The sequence below is a fragment of the Bactrocera oleae genome, chromosome 6 (assembly GCF_042242935.1).
Source record: "Bactrocera oleae isolate idBacOlea1 chromosome 6, idBacOlea1, whole genome shotgun sequence".
Taxonomy (NCBI): Eukaryota; Metazoa; Arthropoda; class Insecta; order Diptera; family Tephritidae; genus Bactrocera; species Bactrocera oleae.
The window spans coordinates 12,915,424-12,936,783 of record NC_091540.1 but is presented as its reverse complement, the minus strand read 5'-3'; the positions used below and the strand labels follow the sequence as shown (position 1 = coordinate 12,936,783).

Genomic DNA, 21,360 nt, shown 5'->3' with positions numbered 1-21,360 from the left:
AAAATACTTTTATCGCGTTGGAATGAGAATATCACATGAGTGAATAGGACAGAAGTGAGCTTTTCGTGCAAACGAGGCATATTTTTAGGGGCTTATGGTGAAAGTTATGCCTGAGTAAAGCGAGAATACGAAAAACGCCAGTTGTAAAAGCAATAAAATGTCAAATTATTACTATTGACATACAAAAAAACAAAAGCAACAAAGTGAAAGTACCTTAGCTTCATCGAATATAGGCACATACACGCGCGCACACACATTCCCAATCATTTAATTGCTTACTCGCTGAGTAACCTTGAATGTGCAGTGGGGGAGCGCTGTGTTGAATGCGAACACGCCGTGCGCCATTTGGCGGGGCAGATTCTAGGAGAGCGTGAAACAGCGCATTAAAATATGTTGTAATAAAACAACAACAAAAACTTTGAAACCAGAAAACAATACAAGTTATGGTGATTGCCACATGGCCAAATGCTTAACAAGGAGGCAGCCACATGCTTCGCAACGGTTGCAGCAGCTTGTCACACAGTCATCACGGTAAACAGCAACAAGCAGCATCTTCCCAACGTCCATCCAGCTCACTCCGATGACGCATGCCATCAGCAACAGTCTGCTGCAGAAGGCTATCTCGTTGCGTGAGGGCATATACGTTGCCAGTTGCTGTTCCCAGCGCCACTCCACAGCAGACGACCGCTCCGGTTGCAGTGCGAATGCCGAGTGCGCAAGCGAAAGACGTGACTTTGAAGTAGCTAAGCAGCTGAAGATCTTGCAAGAGTTAAGAGGCACGAATGCTGAACACACAAGCGAAGGTGTAGCAACAGCAACAACAACAAACATAACGCTCCACAAGGACTACTGGCAGCCTCGAAACAATTCACAACAGCAACAGCAACTTGTATGCACTGGAAACACTACAAAAGCAGGCAACAAGGCTTTCAGCGAGCAGCGAGTATTTCTCAATGAGACTGTGGCCCAGCGTGTTGGCGTCATTTTGATTGACGAGTGCGTACGAATTCTTGAGCATATTGCTTACAAAAGTCTCTTGCTGTTGGTTATGCTCATGCTAGTTGTTGCAAATGCGACGAATGAGAGAGCAACGAGTGCGCTCGAAATGCTTGCAGGATATCGGTCTATGCAGCCAAATAGCGAAGCTGTCGTAGTGTATGTGGTGAATTTGAAATTGTCAAAAATAGCGAAACATAAAGGAAGTGATAAATACAGTTATAAAAAACAAAGCCAACAACACAAACAAAAGCAATGTGCAGTGAGAGGCAGATGAAAAAACGTGCAAGATGAGAGTGAAAAGTGGGCAAGAGCAAAAAGTTGAACAGAAGCAACATAAGAAGCAATATAGCAAACATATGCAAATTAAATAAAAAGTTGACGTAAAGTGTGAAAGTAAAATGAAAATTATGGCCAAAGCACAACATTGTGCAGGTGAAAGAGTTATCAAGAAATACAATAGTGTGGTGAATGTGAGGAAAAAATAGTGAAAAATGAAGAATTCATATATGAAAGAAAATAAATAACAAATATGTACAAAAAATACTAAAGTGAAATATAAATTTAAAGCATAAAGTTGATGATGTTGATATGAAGTGAAGTGGTCTCAGCGTCAAATAATTAAGCAAAATAAAAAGATAAAATTACACTTGGTAAAACAGTAAATGATTGCCAAGTGTACAAAGTAAATACTTGCAAAAAAAAAAATATATTATAAAATCTTACGCACGTGAAAACAAATAATAAGAATTACTTCAAATATATTTAAACGAAAACAAACGATTTTCCTTTCAACACTCGCCAATTGTTGCAACTACTCCTAACCTATGTATTTAACCTGCTGCCATTTCAAAACAATCCAAATAAACGTTTAATATAAACATATAAAAGTCAACAATAACAAGAAGCAACCTGAGTGCATCCTAAAGAGGCAGCCATAAATATCTATTATTGCTGAAGATATTGCCAAAAAAATTTCAAATCTCACCAAACAGCTACTGAATTCATTTGAAAAATTTTTTCAAAATATTTCTGCGCGTCAAACATAGTTTGAGCAGCGCAAGAGAGTGTAAACTGTTAAAATTGGCATTGCGGCATTGAATTTCAAAGGTAGCGCTTTTCAAACAGAACCGAGTTCTAAACGTCAAAACTTTCACTATCTTTTCAAACATTTTTCGTAGGCGCAAGCAACTGCAGCTACAAACGCCATTGGCGTACAGCCGTAGTTGGCAATCATCAGCGTCTTGTAGTTTGCTGTCGCCGCAGAGGTGTTAAATATTAAATTTACAAAATCAGGAAACGTGTCAGTCAACGAGCAGTGCATACCGTTGTTCAGCTGGCCGGTCAGCGCGACAGTTCGTTAAACATTGTTGCATTGGCTGGACACCGAGCGGTGACAGTTGACGCTGTATCGTTGTACGACACGTCCGTTATGCCAGCGAACGATGGCAAGAAGAAGTGAAGTCGGAAGGAAATAGGCAGGAAAGTAACACTTTGCATAGCAAAGGCAGGCAATGGACGACAGCGCAATGCATGGCAAGACAACAACGATAAAAGTACTGAGACGGAAGAAGTATAGCAAAAACACGACGATTGCAAAAATAACTGTAAACTGAACAACAAGCGAAACTGCACACTTGTGAGTCATGCGAATGTAAGTGCTGCCGCAAATACAACAAAAGCAACAACTGCACGAGTAGTAAGACAAAGGAGATAAGTTTGAGATATTGCAATGCTTGTAAGTTAACTGTAACAACAATACTTGTAATAATTAAACGCTGCAACTACATACGTGCAAGCGCTGCCAGTTTAAATGACGACAGTGTAGCAAGCAAAGCGAGTATTCAACAAATTTAGAACACAAAGCGAAAAAGCAACTACTTTTGCAAGTTAAACGCCAAATGAAAACTTTCAGCAGCCAAGTGTCGTCGTCACAAGTTGGCGAAGTTTCAACAGAAAGTAGTAATAATAACAAACAACAACATTTTCGAAATGAAAGCAGCACAGATTTATACGGCATTTGTTGGAAAGTGTGTTGATCTAAAAGCAGATGCGAAAAAAATATGCAAAAGTTATAAAAACAATGCAACAGCAAAAAAATATAATGAAGCTTATAATAAAAATTAATGGAACTTAAAAGAATTGTGAGCAAATAAATTTTACAATTACTAATGCAAATACAAATATATTTAAAAAGGAATACTCTAAAATAAAAAGCGTAATAAATACTTAAATACAACAGCCGAAAAGTACCGAATTACATAAATCAAATAATTTTTGATAAAAAAATAAGGTGAGTGTGAAGTGAAAGAAAACATTTTAATATTTGTTATTTTTACGAGATAAATCAGATTATTCATTGTTACATATATTATTACAACTGCCTTAAGATTATAAATATAAGGATAGTTTACTGTAAACTTGTTTTAAAATGTTGCCATTCGTCAAAGCGGACTGTTTTAGGTCGAACTCAACTCAAAACTTTGATAGTAAATTTGTAACTTGAATGTAGATATAACAAGTAAGACAGCGCTAAGTTCGGGTGTAACCGAACATTTTATACTCTTGCAACTTGCAGGACTAAAACTAGATTAAAGCCGGTTAAATAACTGCAATTTATTAATTTTATAAAAATATGAGTCATACACCAGCCGACATAATTAGTATAGGTTTTGTTGGAATAACGAAAGTCATTCTACATTGTGACCAGAAAGTTTCGGGAAATTGTAAATTAAACGAAAAACTTTGAATCTACATCAATATTTCATTTGTTGCCTTCAAAATGTGCAACTTCTGAAGCGATACACATATGCCAACTCTTTTACCAATCATCGAAACATGCCTTGTCCGGGATCGACCTTCTGCTACCTTTGCGAATTTTCTTTTACGGCCTCAATCAAGTCGAAACGGGTTACACGGAGTGGTAGCTTGAATTGTGGAAACAAAAAAAGTCGCATGATGCCAAATCCGGTGAATACGGTGGTTGATCGATGTTATTAAACGAGTGTTTGGTCTTAAAATCGTTCGCAACTATGATCTTTTTGCAAAAAATTCAGCTCTTTTGAAACAAATCGAGCATTGACGCGTCTCAAACCCAAATTATCGGTCAAAATCAAAGAAGCTGTTTCACGGCCGATGCTTAGCTTACGTGCTATCTCTCTAATACTCGCCTGACGATTTTTTTGATGACAATGGTAGACGTCGAAGGACGACCGGAACGAGGCATGTCTTCGACGGTTTCTCGACCATCCTTAAAGGCTTTGTATCAGTCGTAGACTTGGGTTTTCGTTAGAATAGAAAGTGCTGAAAAACATTCAGCGTGGGCAGCTTAAATGACCATTTCCGGAAACTTTCTGTTCACAATGTATGTACGGTATAAAGTCAATCAGAAGTATGAAATTATTATATAAGGTATATGAGAGATAGGCGTAGTATAGAACCAATTTTATCTATTTTTGTCATTACCACAGTTTGTATACTGGAAAGTGCAACATAGAAATGTCGGAATGATGCTACCTACCGAATTTGGTAGAAATCGGTCGTGGAGGTCCTGAGATATAGGTTTTCACCTAATTAAGCAGGTGCCACGCCCATCGTAAAATTTGTCAGCGGTTACAATTAAGCCCTATCCTATGATGTCGGGTGAAAAATTGCATAGTAGTAGTTTTAAACAGAACCGTTATATGGGCTGTGGGCGTGGATATCATCCGATTTCATTAAGTTTTACAATCTCTGTATGGTTATTTAAGGAATTTGTCCTGAGCGAATTTAGTTATAATAGCTTAAATTATTTAGAAGGTATGTTCATTAAACCTCTTAGAGGGCGGAGCCAACCCCATTTTTTTTAATTTTTAGCCCACAAGTGCCTTATACTACCAAATTACAATCTTCATTCATAGTTTTATATCTTTATTAAATGCTTAGTTATGGCTTTTGAGAAGAACTTTAGTTTGCGAACTCGTACTTACTTCTATGACAAGGAACACGTGTACCAAGTTTCATTAGGATATTTCAATTTTTACTCAAATTATTGTATATGTTGCACAGAGGGACAGACAGATCGGATTTCAACTCGTCTCTTCATCCTGATCACTTATATATACATAACCCTATTATTTATTTATATATCCTATCTTGATTAGTTTTAGTTGATACAAATAACCGTTAAGTGAAGAAAACTTTTATATTCTGTAGCAACATGTTGCGAGAGTATACAAATTTGAGTAGTGCTATTTCTTGCTGAAAAGAGAAACTTTTCAACCAACCTGTATAAATTAATTGTGAAATGTTTGCTGTAGTTGAGAGATCACTAACCATTCACAATAGATTTTTGATCATTTGCGCGTTCTCACAGATATGACGCAGAAATATAATATATCATATGAACTAATATTCTTGGTATTATAGAAGTATCTGTTCTTATCCGCTAATGATAAACTTATATCGTAAGAATATACTATCTTTTCATAAATGGTTTTGAAGTAATCAAGCAAGTTGTTACTTGTCACTTGGTAGTCTAGAAGTTTACATGGCCGCATTACAAATCTTGCAGCTATTTCAGGAGTCCAGAAAATCTGAGTTTGAAAAAAGGAATGGAAAACAAGAATTATTTTTTGGTGATTTGAAGGCACTTACTGCTTAATGGCTAAATCTATTTTCCTAATACTTTAAACAAAATCCTGGGGGCTTATAATCGCGAAAATCTTACTAAAACAAATTGCTTTGTTGCGAAAGCTTCCGCAGAAAACCTTAGCGTATATCATTATAGTCTTTAATTCGATAATTATAGGCTACTTTTCGTCAGACTGTGCTTTTAACCTCAATGCTTCACTCCATTCACATAAAACTTAAACTTTATCGACAAAGCAAATTCTGCGAAAATTATTTATTACACACCAGCTTCAACCGGCTTCCCTGTTGTATAAATTTAACTTCTGCCACCAGACTCCATCGTGTAAACGAGTTTATAGATGAGCATTTACTTTATTTATGTGACAGCTGAAGGAAATAAACAGAAGGCACACCGACCGGTGAATTATGTGAACACCGAACAAAGACTATACATAATGAATATTCTATTATTTGCCCATATGTAAGTATGTATATATGTATGTATGTAATATACAAGTATGTGTATTGGTAAGCAGTGCAGCGCTATGCGGCGGACGTGTGTTGCACGTACACGCAGTTAAATATTCCTAGTGAAGCGACATATGGCATATGTCAGACAATGCACACATACGCACACACTTACAAACATATATGTACATATACAAGTTTATGTCGATGTGAGTACGAAACCGACTTACCGTTGTTATTAGTTGGCATAATAGATGAAATGAGAATGCAAAGACAAATGGACATAAAAGCAAACGAATAATGCATAGACAGCACTCACACACACACACACCTACACACAAGTACCAACTCACCGACGACATTTGTTTGTGAAAATATTAACATTTGCAAATGTTTGCCAACACACAGGCAAATCGGTATAGCAGTCATGTGCAGGTGTGTGTGTGTGTGTGTGTCTCGTAGACACGTCGCATTCATTGCAAACGCTTGCTTGGCTGAGTGTCATTTCGCTACTGCGGCATTCGCCGACAGCCGGTGTAATAGCGCATTCATGCAGAGTGTGTGTCCATTGTAGTTGCATAAATGCGGGGGTGAGGGGTGCGTGGGCAAAAATGCTAAAACAATGAAATGAGTAATGTTTGTGTGGAACCTCAATGTGCTTGTCCTATTTATGCGGCGTGTAGCTAACTGGCTCCATCACTTTGCAGACACACATACACACACAGACTGAAACACATAGACTCACACATCCATGCAGCTATTTTGTATTTTAGCACGAATGTCCTTCGCATTCGTTGTTGGGTTGTGCACTGCGCTGTTACTTAATTATTCTTTCTTCGGAGCAAGTGTTTGTTGTTGATTTGTTTTGTTGTTATTGCAGTGGCGTTTATTTCATTGCGCGCCTACTTCTTTCAAAAAACCTAAACTTAGACAATAAAATTAATTAACCAAACATTACACTGCATTGCACTTAACTTTTTCGACGTTAAACGACCTCATTTCGGCAAATCGTTGTCGGCTTGTATTCGTTGATAAACTCGATTTTCTACTACAGAAACCTTAATTAGTTAGTCTTGCTGTATTTTGTGCTTTATAAGTCCATGGAAGCTCAACTGAGTGCTTACTGCTTAATAACCAACACATTATTACACGCATACATAGATGCATGTGCGTTTGTGTAAACTACTAAATGGCTGAAATTCCTTAATTTCGTACGCTGCGTTTTCGGTTTTCGGTTTTCCTTTAGTTCGTGTTGACATGCACTCTGTGCGACAGTGAGGAGACATTCAAGGTCATTTGTTTTGGCTCCATAATTTCTTGCTGTGTGTCTGTAAAGTCAAGTTTGAGGCGCGTGAATTTACATAGTTCACCGGAAAACCAAAATCGCAAGCAAAAACCAAATTGCAATCGAGCCCATTTAACTTCGTAAGTGAGAGCAAGTCGCTATAGACTTATTTTCTTTATAAATTTATTTAACATAAAAAACTTGAACATTTTAATTTCAGCATTATTTAGATAATTTAAACAAAATATTTAAGTAAAGTTCAAATATGATAAGAAAAATAATTATACGCTTTAGCGCACATAACCTCAAAGATAAAAGCTTAGAAAGAGTCTCTCTTTATCTCTACGTAATACACTTTTCAAAGTTCTGTCGTAAAAATACTCATTAAATTCGTCGTAAAAGAGCAATTATACTTGAAGAAAACGAAGCACAGGCAGCAAATCTTCAACTCTGATAATCAAGCATAACTTTGTTCAGTCTCATTTCGACGATTATATTTAATTGGATTCAACTCCCCCCCTTTACATTGTTAAAGTTACATGTATAAACTAATAAGTTAAGGCTATTAACGCAACCATTTTGTATTATCGTATAAAAATGCTCCGAAGTTTCCTGAGCGAGCATCCAAAGTTGTTTGTACGAGTATTAGCCATTTTTTATACACTTACAAAATAATGCTAGAGAGTATATTAGTTTTGTTTAGCTAACGGTTGTTTGTATCACCTAAAAATAAACTAGATAGGATAGGATGGAATTATATAAATATAAATGATCAGGATAACGAGACGAGTTGAAATCCGAGAGTCTGTCTCTGTCTCTGTTCTATCTGTCTGTCTGTTCGTTTGTGCAAATTTTGAAAAAATGAGCGTTGCTCTGCCCTCTAAAAAGTTTAATGTACATATCTCCCAAACTATTCGATCTAAAAAAATATTCGCTCAGAGCACCCCTACCGACACTGTAAAAATGGTAGTAATCTGATTATAACCCCGCCGGCTCGCCATATAACGGTACTGTTAAATACTACTTACAGTGCGATAAAACAATAACTAAATACGCCAATACAATAAGTTTTATCCCCAAGATGGTATGAGAAGACTTTATAGAAGTCGCGGTCAAAATTGGACGATGAGCGTGGCACCGCCCACTTTTAGCTGAAATCACATGTCTCGGGATCTGCTATACCGATTTCAACCAAATTGGGTACATAACATTTTTCTCACATTTTCATGGTACAGTGTGAAAATGGGGCAGATCTGACTACAACCACGCCTACTTTCCATGTAATACAACTTTAAATTCTAAGTGATTTTTTCACTCTTCGCTATGCAAATCAAGCAACAATGAATAAATCGGCATAAAACTTTGCACGAATAATGCGCTTAAAGCAGACCATCTTATGACCAAAAATCGAACCTAAACTGTTCAAGCCTCCAGATACCGAATATGTCGACTCATAGTTGACTTGTCAGCGAGAATATCGGTTAAAATGTGAGATATATAATTGAAACTCCGATAGAGTCCTTTCCTGCTAATAGTATGTCTGTATGTTAAAATTGGATTCAGTCGGCTCAAAACTTCCTTAGTCCCCATATACCTAATATCAAGGTTTTTGAATTTCCAAATGACTTTATAATATGCGGTAAAAAGTCGGTCAATATCTGATTTCTCTCAGCAAAAATTAGAGAGCGTGTTTCAATCACAACAATGTATTTTTGTGCCTAAAATAGATAAAATTGGCTGAAAACTTAACCTAGCCCCCATATAACCAAAATCAGGAATTTCGAACATTATTTCGCAAAATTGTTTAATATAAAATGTTCGGTTACACCCACACTTTGCCCTTCTTACTTGTTTATATGTATACTTTTTTTTACAATTATGCAACAAAGAACTTTAGGCATACTTTTAGGCGAATCGTGGCATATTCTCATAATTTTATATGTCCAGGGGATATTGTATGAACTTCTCAACATTAATTTAAACAGAAATATATTTATTAGTGTGATTTAAAAGGCAAGTACTTGTACTAATCCTTCACTGTTCTGTGACGTTATTCTGCGGTTTAAAAGACCTTATTCTGAATACTTGTTAATTCAAATTTCAAATTAAATCTCATCGATCAACAAACAAATGCATACTGTACAAACATTAAAAACAATTTAACTGAAAGCCAACGCCAAGCCCGAATTACTTTAATACATACTACAAAATTCTTAAATAAATATAAATAACAAAGTCTAAATTTCAATTTCATGCCGAAGCGCAAACAAATTGTGTTCGCCAATTTTCAAAATCACATATTTAACCACACATATATATCTATTTACCTCACACCGCTAGTTTCTAACCATATACTCGTTTACACACAGATTCAGAAAACAGTAAAGAGTTTTGTGGATGCCACAGAACGACTTTGCTTTGAATTTCTTAATGGCGATTAATACATAAAATCGCATTGAACTTGCCACTGCCACAACATGAGGCATACAAGAACAAGACAAATAAAATCTACTGTCTAACAACCAAATTCCAACATATAGTATTCAATTTGTATTCTACTCATGCAGTAGGCAAGTGGTGGGCAGTGGCAGTGTAGTTTTTAAATGGAGCACTAAATGTTCTTACAACCAGCGCCCACCTTACGCTCTGCTTGCGTGCGGCCAATAAAGGAGTGTAATCCACTTTTTGTTTGCGTATACACGATACAGAGAAGCAGAGCAGCAGAAACGCAGAGAAAAGTTTGGCAAAAGTAGTGCGAGCCAGAAGACATAAAAGTCCAATGAAGGCTTAGACGACCAACAAAATAAAGTTAAGGGTCGGGGTTGTAGTGGAAAGAGGGACGTGCGCTGTGTTAGCTAGCGGCAGCGAGGCTGGTAACGTTTGTTGTGCTGCGTGTAAGCGGGTCATTTGTATGTTTTTATTGTGTCACCAACTTTAATGTCAAGCATTTCCTCTTGCACGCCAAAGCAGTGTAGAGGCGATCGTGTGCTAGTATGTGCTGGGCAGTCTGAAGATTTGAGAAAACAAATGAAGTCGCATGCTAGCGAATGTGTGTAAATATTTGGGCGAGTTGTGCTGCTTTCAGTTTGAGCGTGAGTTTATGATTTGTATGGAGAAGGACTGAAAACGATATGAGTAGGCACTGTGACAGCTACTAGCTATGTATTATATATATTATATTTCATACTGTTTGTGCAAATATTTATGGCATAATGTACGCTTCTGCCTATATGGCGTTGAAAATATAATATTATAAAATACTACTGTCAAATATTTGCCGACAATCTTTTTCTTTTTAAGATTTGCTAAACATCTCTATACAAGTTGTTAGTTGTAAAGTGCTAATGTCTTCCAAGTTGTGCGTTAAACATTTTCACAAAAAGAGAATCTACGTGTGTGTGTGTTTGTGTGACACACTTTGCTAAGCAGTGCCAGCCCTCTTTAGAGGGTGTTCTAGTCTAGAGTCATGAATTATAGGTAAGTTTTGAAGTGTCGTAAAAATTAATTTTTTTTACGATTAATTTTTCTAGTAGTTATTTATTAACATTATAAGAATACAGTAAAAAATTTAAAAAAGTAAAAAATTTAAAAAGTTAGCAGCCGATAAAGTGGGGATCTCCAACGATTTCAACCCTACTAGCTATCTGAAACCAAAAAAAGAAAAAAAAAATTATTAATCGTAAATTATGTTGCATTGTCTGGAATTAAAAACTGGTGGATATCGTTTTGAAAAAGTTAGTTGCGAGAAAAACGTGTTTCGCGAACTGTTCCAACTAATTTGGATGCCAGCTCAGCAAAATACTTGCCATATATCTACGAAAATTATTTGAATTTTGAAAAATTCTCTTGTAGACACATTATATTATGCTTTTAAAATATAAAAGAAAAAAATCGATTTTTGTTTCTATTTATAGACTAGAATACCAACTTAATGCCGTTATTTGCTACATTTGGCTCGTCATGCTTGTAGCTCATCGTATGATTAGCTTTATAGCGCAATACTCATATTTTTGTTGGTATGTGTGTTTGTGTTAGTGTATGCTGACTACCCAATCAATAGTGCTTGTTAGACAAACTACGACAGTCGCGAGTCAAACACGTAATAATAACCTTCAAGTATTAATTTCATTTTCATGCCTCACTGCTTTTGCTATAATGGTTTGTGTGTGTGTGTACATATGCTTGTATGTAGCTGTATGTTAGTATCAAATGTTGTCGGTGTAAGCACATCTAGATTTTACTAATTCTTTTTGATTTCATTTCTTCGATTTCACTTTTCTTGTACTTAAGCAATTTATTTGAGTTTTTATGTGTGCTGTCGCCAAGTATTCAGAAGGAGCACAAAAGTCGCTGTCAACTGAATGGGAATCAAGATTCTTTGCGAGAATTGCAGTGCTTCACTTTCGCTTTCGCTTTCACTTCCAACTTTCTTCTATTTTTTGAATTAATTTGTGCACTGAGCGCGAACTTTTTCAATAACTTAATCATAGCATAAGCTGGCACATGCAATGCATGTGCTAAGTACGTATGCTACGTCCAGACGTTGGCAGTGGTTATGCTCGCTCGCCTGACGGAAGCCGCATTGTGCGAAACTCTTTTCTTGAGTTGCAAAGGTGAAAGCGGTGTAGTAAGCCACTTAAGTGGCATATTTCACATTTTATGACGTTACTTAAAGTGTGTAATAATACCGTCTTTACAAAGTATGTGGCATATTTCATAAAAGAAATTTGTACATGGGCGCATTAATGTAGCATATGGGTGTAAGCGAACATTAATGCTACTATTTTTGCGGTTTTCTCTAGAAAAAGTTGTACAAAATGCATATTTCTTGTCTATAAAAATCAATTTGTGGTTACACCGACTATGGATCAATTGTCATGAGAAAAGGTGTACACTAAAAAGTGCGTAAACCGCTCTCATAAAATAGATGAAGTGTTATGTGCTTGTTAAACTTATTATGTGCCTGCACGTGTCTTAGGCTGCGCACACAGTGACATAGAGAACAAAGTGGTAGCCATTATAGGAAAAAAGAGAAGTTAAATTTATGAATTTTAATTGAACGTTACAAGCTGAGTAAACATGCCACCATAAATATTTGGAATGTTATTCCTAGCTTTCAGCTATAATCTGCACTCAGTCTTACTTAGGCTGCTCCATTTCTTAGAATTTGCGTTTGATGGTAAAATGTTTTGTTGTAGTTTCGCGCGCTAAAAATAACTCAGCACAGCAGCACAAATAAATTATTCGAAAATATTATAATTTTAATTTGCGTTTATAAAAGCGTATCAATTAAATCATTGTAAATGTGTGCGAATAAGTATCATACAGAAATATGCTGTGAAAGTTCTCCTTCATTTACAAATCGCTATAAGTCACTACAAAAAGGTGACTCATACGCCATGGTGACCGTAACGACTATTACTTAATAGGCGAGGTTTTATTGCGTATTTATTTAGAAAAATAAATAACTTATTATACAAAACTAGTAGGAAACCCTTTTCGCCTGTATCACAGCGTTAAGTTATTAAGCTGAAGGGTCACATGCGACCCTACAATGCTTACACATACATATAGCAATGTATGGACGGGTGTGTGAATAGCAGCCGCTCTAACGCAAATAGCCTAATTCCACTTTAAAAAGAGCTTGTACGCACATGTACAGCTATATGCAATATCCTGCTCTAATGCCCAAATACATATACCTTCACAGACACGTACACTCACAATGCTACAGTTCAACTTAATCATATCACTCTCAACCTGTGCATCTGTACTTTCAATATTTCCTATTTTATTACACCTTCTTTCATATTTGCTGCCTCTTAAGAGATTTTTGTGACGAGGGGATCATGAAAACAATGTGGTTGCGACAGCACGGGTCAAAGCGGTATTGCTGCTAGCGTCCTTATACCTATTGCTATCGCCATATAACCCAATGAGTGTTGGCTGTGTGCGAGTGTATGTCTGCCACTGCGCGAATGTGAATTTCAATGTATGTGTGCGAGTGTCGACGTCGCGCACATAAATTTGCGGCTACTACTGTGGCTGTGGCGGCTGCAACGGTTGAGCCTGAGCCGCAGCGCCTGCCAGTGCATAAATAAAAAAGGATTATTTTCAAACTGCGAGAAAGTTGATTTTACTTTCCTTCGTTAAGCTTTAATGGGGTTGTTAAGATGCTACCTATTCGTGCAGTTACCACTTTCCTTTGGTTGGGGTGCTAACGTGGCTTTCTTGTTGTTATTCTGCTTACTTAAGGGTTGCGTTTACTTTCTTTTCGCATAATTTTCCTTTTTCATTTGCAAATCTCGTCGCAAACAGGTACTCGCTCTTGAATGTATTTGTGTATAGGTGTGCATATGTGTGTGTGAGACAGGATTGAGCGTGTTGGTGCTGCGAAGTATTTCTTTTCATGAAAGAAAAATAAGGTTTTATGCTTTTGAGGATAGCTATTTTGTGAATATGACCGTCAGCCACCCCATACCGTTGTGCTGGGCCGTTGATCAGGAGGGTGCGGAAATAAATAATAATTTTTGCGGCACTCTATGATGATATTGGAAAATGCGATTATCCGCGACCAAATATTTTGACTGTGTGTAAGTGTGTGTGTGTGATATACACAATCGTTTACCCATAACTATGTAAAATACTTTTAATTTTGCCACTACAATAAATTGTTTGAAAAAATATGGTAAGCTCTTAGGCCTTCAACTGCATGAAAAAATTATAAATTGTTCAATTCTAATTCAATATTTTATTGAGAAGCTATTATTTGTTGGAATATTGCTTTGACTAAAGATATTGGCGATTTTGGAGAATTTTGCTGATTTTCCGTATTTAAAATGAAAAGATCTTCTATTCAGAGACTGTATGAGTAGTATAGGTAAAACTTTGAATCTTGTTTGGTTTGAGCACTGTGTATAGAACTGAGAGTATTTTGATAGATATAGTTAAATGCCATATACCTGATATCTTGAAAGCAACTGGAAGTCCGAACTATTCGGAGATAAATGTTTTTTTTTCCAGTTTAGGGAAGTCGCGTGTTTTGAATTTATTCATATAGGTCGCTCAATCTGTCAATTTAGCTATTACAACCTAATCTATTCAATATATGTATATGTAGTAAGGTAGGTCCAAAAATATGAATGTTTTTTTTCGCTTCGTACTCCGAAAAATTGGTTGGCAGACACCTCTAAAAAACGCTCTTCAAATACCAGCCCTAAATTATAACGGGAAGCTTTACCGGTATCTATTTTTTTTTATGATCGGATAAAAAGATTCATATCTCGCTTCCAACTACTTGAAAACATATTTAATTTCAAAGATTTTGTAGGATATTGAATGGTTTATAAAATAGTTTCTTACGGTTTTTTCGTAAGCTTAACAGTTTGAAAGATATTACCCGTTGAAGTTTGACTATTTTAAGAAGATTTGTTTATTTCTTTTGAATTTTATAACTCAATGAAAAAACAGCATTTTAAACTGAATCGAGAAATTCCGTAACGGAAATGAACCTAACACGATCCCAAAGTATGTGCAATGTGTTTTCATACTTTTAGGCGTATTTTTTCATATCTAAAGCGGAACAAAGCAATGAAGAGATAGCAGGGTGATTCAAAAATAATAATATTTAAAATACAATACAATTTTTTTAATGTCAAATAAAAATATGGAATTTAATAAAAATTTAATTAATAAAAATAAATTAATCAATATTCGGAGTCATAATATTAGTAACATTATAATCAAGCCTTTGCATAGCTTTTGTCGCGGGCTTTGATCGCTGCGACCGAATCAAGAAATTCCGTAACGGAAACAAACCTAACACTATCACAAAGTATGCACATTGCATACTTTTAGGCGTATTTTTCCATATTTAAAAAATATGGTATTTAATAAAAATTTAATTAATAAAAAATAAATTATTCAATATTCGGAGTCATAATATTAGTAAAATTATTATTATGTTAAATAGCTACCCAACTTTTGGAACAGTATGTCGTTTAAATTGAACAATACAATTGAAATTATGTATTTCAATCATCTACTTCATTGACTTTGACAACTTTACTTTCGGAAAAATTGAACTTGAAAATGAGTACTGATCCACAAGAATGCAAACAAAATATGGGACCACCATTGACGTTATTGTCCAGATATTTAGACGATATCAAGTCTCAAACTTATGTTTTATATTTCAGTTGCCATAAACAGGTATTGTAAGATTAACTTCTCATCTATTCAATAAAAGAAAACAAATTGTTTTCTTATCGGTCACCACGCTCAAAAATTTAACTTGAATTATTATCAAAGAAAAAAAAATACTGCATAAAAAATAAATAAATAATTATAATTGCAATAGCTGATAAAAAAATGCTATGCAATAGCCTTACCGCTGCAGTCTCCGAGTGCCACACGTATTTTTTTTTCTTTTTGTTTCCCCCTGGTAGTCGTTGATAGTTGACGATGAATATCTTCTAAACGCTTAACTTAATCGAAAACTTATATCTAATATTTTTTTTCAAGCAGTTGGAAGCGCGATATGAATTTTTCTATCTGATAATAAAATAAATAGAGAACCGTTAAGCGGAGAACCTTCTCGTCGCAATTAATAGCTCATAGTTGTTGCTGGCCTTTCTTAGCGGTGCCTATCAATCAATTTTTTAGAGTATCAAGCGAAGCAAATCATTCGTTTTTGTTTTATCCACCCTAATGTACATACATATGTAGCAAATCAAAGTTTGTACTATGCAAAAACTTTGACAATTTGGTTTGGACCAAACATAGCTGCCAAAGCTCATCCTGTGGAATTTCCCAAAATATTTGCTAAGAATTCTTTTGTGCTTAAATACCACATTTAAATAAGTCGTAGCAAATAGAAATCAAGTATTAAATATAAAAAAACTTAGTTTTAAATACAAACAATAAACAAAAGTTGTTAAACTTCCAAATACTTTGGAAAAATCTAAACTTAATCTAAACTTTGCCACAAAGTTTGGCAACTGTCCCAGAAATTACCGTTATGTCGATGGAAACTTGTTTTCTAACACGCCGCGTTGGAAGCCTTTAGCTTTACAACTTTTAATTTACTTCGCACCTGGGTGCCATGTGCTGGCGCGCTAGCCTTCTAAATAACCTTTCCGAAACAATATGCTGCAGGGGGGAAAATAAAAATATAAGTGGTGAGCACACCTAAGTCTTGCAAACCATAATTGGTGAAAGGTAAAAATGAATTCAAAAAGTGAATTCAAATAACTTGTGATATTTGTGTGTATAAAGTAGAAAAAGTGAAATCAATGCTTTGAATTGAGACGTTGAGGTTGTCAAGCGGAGACGAACCTAACCTCACTTTGCAGGCAAATCATCAACTGGGGCGCTTGCTCTATGGCTATACATATGTACAACATATAGTAGGGAAAGTGCATAAAGCAAATCGGAGCAAAGGAGGTGTTGTTGCGCGAAAGAGCGTGTGCGCGGAGGATGCGACGTAAAAAAGTAATAACTTTCGTGACATATAGCATTGTGGGGCAAACATATACGGCGCTCTGAATATGCGTTGTGTTTGTACATTCTCATTTCGTGCTCATAGCATTGACAACAGTAATAACGGCAGCCAACTTTTTGCCGCTTTTGTGCTGCTTCATTTACCTTCACGCTACAACATCACGCCACGCTGTCGCACTGCCACGCTATACCGCTCCAAATTATGCCGCGCCACGCTACACCACCACTCGAACGATGCCACGTAAACTCGTAGTTGCTTCTCAGTGCACGAGCACCTCGTTTGCCGCTAGCAAGCGTCATCCCACCAGCGTTTGCATCAAATTCATAACAAGCATGTCATGGCGCTTTTTGCTGCCACGCGCCGCACCACTTTTGACAGCGCACAGTTGTCGATGTTATTCGGCTGCCAATAGAGACAACCGTTATTTGAGTTTTGAATTGTGCACGCGCCTGGAAGAATACGTAGATTGATGGCTGACTCTATGCGCCAGTCGCAGGCACAACGCGGCGATGGTGGGGCTGCAGATTGATTGAGCGGCGCAGCGTGTAGTCAAGGTAGCGCGCAAATGTCTATTCGAGTTTCGTCAAAAGACCGTTATTTCTTGACTTTCATCTTTTTTAGCTTCTTACGTAGGCAGAAAGTGGATGAACACTTTAATTTACGCTTCTACAAATATGATGCAACAATTCTATCAAAGTTTATTACATCAGCGCTTTTAGCGAACCATTTGTTGCAGGCATTTCTGGCTTGAATTAAGTTATCGAACTATTATGTCATATTCCAAACACAGTGCTAGGAATTATAAAGATAATCGAAAGAGGTCAAGAACGTGGTCAGTATTGCGAATTGTGTAGTTCAATGATTTTTAGTCTTTAATCCCTACGTTGAGATTAAAAATTAGATTTGAGATTAAAAATAAGATTTGCAATTTTTAATCTCGATATTGAACCCAAAACGTTTGTGATTAATAATAAAAATTTCTATACTTTAATTTAAAGAAAGTACGCAAACGCGGAACAATATTTTTGAAAACAATTTCTTGTTTTAATTTTTAATTATATGCTTGGAACTAAAAATTTTCATTTGCGACAGTTGGAATTAAAAATTAAAAATAAATTAATCATTTTATTTTTTAATCTCGTACTTAGGATTACAAAATGTAAACAAAATCACGTATTAAGTTATAATTCTTATATAATATATAATATATAAAAAAACCCGTATTTAGGAAAAAAAAAAAAAAATTGATTCAAATGTTAATTCAATAATTTTTTTTCAATACATTATTTGGAACCCTGAACTTGGCATAAGGCATCTATTAACTTTTGGTTTGCTATACTAGAAAATCGATTTCGACAATCCCATACATTACTTGAATATTAATGGCATAGGTCTGATCTCCATATGATCAAAGTTGACTCGGAATCTAGAAAAAATATTTTACAGATACAGTTTGCACGCGCAGTTTGAATGGACCCGTGTAGATTATATACGATCAAATAGTATTTATTGCAGTTCTGGAGTCGTGCTATAATTTAGGACTGGATATAGATATATATAAATATTAGGGTGGAGCGACAAAAAACCTGAGGGTAAAATCTGTAGATTATAGAAAAAGAACATTTTTGGACAAAAAAAGATTTTTTTATAATATTTTTTCATAAATATTACAAAATTTTGCTAGGAAAATATAATATTAAATCTCACTGCTTTTTCACATTACTTTGCTTCGGCAATGCTTTTATGCTATTAGATCTGTTGTTATTTTTTTCTGTTAAAATTAAAAAGGAAACGCGAACAAAAACCATTTAAAAGTTGAAAACTTTGTGCCTACGTGCCTAACAAAAGGCAGCCAGAAAGACATTCCCTTGTTTCCTGTCGAAATATTTCTTTTTGAACCATACACACCACACATACATACATACAACACATGTATATGTGCATGCCGAATTTGTTCGTACATTCCTGTGCCTTTGTAGCCAAAATATTTGCTTCTTACCGAAATATTTGTTACATTTTTGCAACCATTTTTGTGGCGCTCGTCGCCGGCCGTACACACTCCGACACGCGATACATAAGTTGCATGCTTCTTTGAGTTGGAGAATTTCCTTTATAGTTTATTCTATCTAATTAGATTGGCTGGTGCTCGCTTCAAGCTTAAACAACGCTTTGTCTATGAGCCATAATGAAATATTGGCGCAATATACGTTCGTATAAATTAGTTTACTTCGCAAAATTCATCTTGTAATTATATGAAATGAGAACCAAAAACACGTGCGCTGTATGTGCCGTTACAAATGTCTGTATGTGTGCATAGATGTTAACGCATAGTTATTTCGCGTCGTTACGTAAACATGAGTCCTTATTTCCGCCATCATATCCGCGTATCCGCTCTGCACACATACGTTTCCGCCGTTGCGGTGTGGCGCGGTGACTTTTTGCGTTCAGTGACGCGAATGTGGCATCACACACGTAAATTAGTAGGCGGCAATGCACAGCATTAAAAGGAACTTCACTTTAAATTGGCCAAATGTATACATACGCACAAAATAATCATAAGACGGACGTGACCATATATCACAAGAAACTTTACGTAATACTTACTTTACGTAATACTTATTTTACGTATTACGTCTTCAAACAAATTTAGTAACAGTATAATTTGAGAACTCTTCGTTGATCTTACACACATTTTTAAGTATTTTTGGAACTAAATATAACCCCCAAGTGAAGGTGAGCAGTTAAACACTTATGGGACAGTGAACTGATTGCCTCTATTTAATGGCTTAAGAGCCTTTAAGAAATCTTCGAAGAGATTTATTCAACTACAAATGCAATTATTTGGGCTTTGAGCATAAATGATTACCTTTTAATCTTTTTGTCCGGCTAATGATCTGGTAGGTAACCATATGTAAAGCAGCGAATAACTTCAGCATGAGTAGTTAAATGAGCAGTATTGAAGGTTAAAACATTGCTTTTAAGGCGTTACATGGGTTTCATCGAGCAAAAACGCGCTATTTTCAATATATTTTTTTTTTTATATAAAAAGTTATATAATATATAAATTTTACTTTATATTTATAATATTTTTTTTTTAATATAAAAAAATAAATATAAAAATTTTATTTTATATTTATAACATTTTATTTAAACTTTTTATTATTCCGAAGATACATACTTGTATTTGATAAATATTTTGTGAAATTTTGAAAGAAAAATATTCAAAACTCGGTCATTACGACGTCATTTTCGGCAGCCCCTTTGAAATCCAAGGGTGTTTCCGTGTTGACAACAGAATTTCTAACAGGATCATCAAATAAAGTGAAAATTGCTTTTTGGGTAGACGTTTTTACAAAAACATGCAAATTTTGGTAAACATTTCTTGACTTTTTTTTTGTTTTTTAAATAGTTGAAATAGAACAAAACAAAATTCGTTGTGCAAGACTTTGTAAACTATATCTCAAATAGCTGTGTATAATTTCATTTAGATCGGTTGAGTAGCTCGTGAGAAATCTTGACAAACGACTTTGAAAACACAGTTTCGAGAAAAACGCGTTTTAAGTTTTAAGTGATTTTAAGTGACTATATAGCTGATCTCGAGCGCGCAACCTTTCAAAGCTGTATCGCCAAAACTATTACTGTTATCAACTTGAGAAGTTAGGACAATATTCTAGAGATGTCTTGGAATTAAATAAGACAATAACAATTTTTTTGTTTTTGAAGCCGTGAAACCCTTGTAACCCGTTAATATAATCACTAGTATACGTTTTTTCCCGGACAACGCCACTTTAACAGAGAGCGTAAGCAGATTATTATTAGAAATTTACTTAATTTCTCGCCAAAGAGTTGCTAGCTAACTAAGCAGAAACAAGATTTATCGCTCAGCCAACTTATTCGACCGGTTTTTCTTCTCTCACATCTGATCCTTAAAATGAGATGATGTAAGCAATAAAAAAAATCGATATCCGATGTTAAGACAAAAGATTAAGCCGCGCGAACTTATCAACTGCTGAATACCAACAGACTCACGCAGTATTCAAGAGCTTCTAAAGACTAACAATTAGGCACACGCTAGTCTATGTAACCGAAATGTGTCGAGAGTTTTTATGCGACTAATGATTCTCTACTTCATACCAAATCATTAAGGAGTAACAATATTTCCAAAATATTAGCTTGGCAAAAACACCTACATGAACTTAATTAAACTTAATTATTAAAGTTCTGCACTTTTTAAACAAGATTTTCCTGGTTTAACCTGTTACGAGTATATTGCCGTTATTGATGTAATTGTATTTTCCATTCAAATAAAATCAATGTAACCCACTTATACTTAGTGTTTGCGCAAGAGACTACAACAACAGCTAGAACAAAACAATAACAACAATAAGCTGAAGCACAAATAATAATCAGAGATATGTTGTCATAACCATTTTGTTTTCTTTGGCAGCCGCAAGTCCCCGCTCTTGTCAAACGTTGTGTCGCTTCGGGACTTGTATTT

The 21,360-nt window shown here is 35.5% G+C and overlaps 1 protein-coding gene across 1 annotated transcript in view; it reads left to right on the top strand.

Moving 5' to 3' along the window:
* The first annotated feature begins 972 nt into the window (after positions 1–972).
* The window catches only part of dysc (whirlin protein dyschronic), an 84,097-nt gene continuing 63,709 nt past the window's right edge, over positions 973–21,360 (top strand). Inside the window, exon 1 of the mRNA XM_036360832.2 lies at positions 973–3,289. The gene's annotated coding sequence lies outside the window, so the exon portion shown is untranslated. The remainder of the gene's footprint in view (positions 3,290–21,360) is intronic.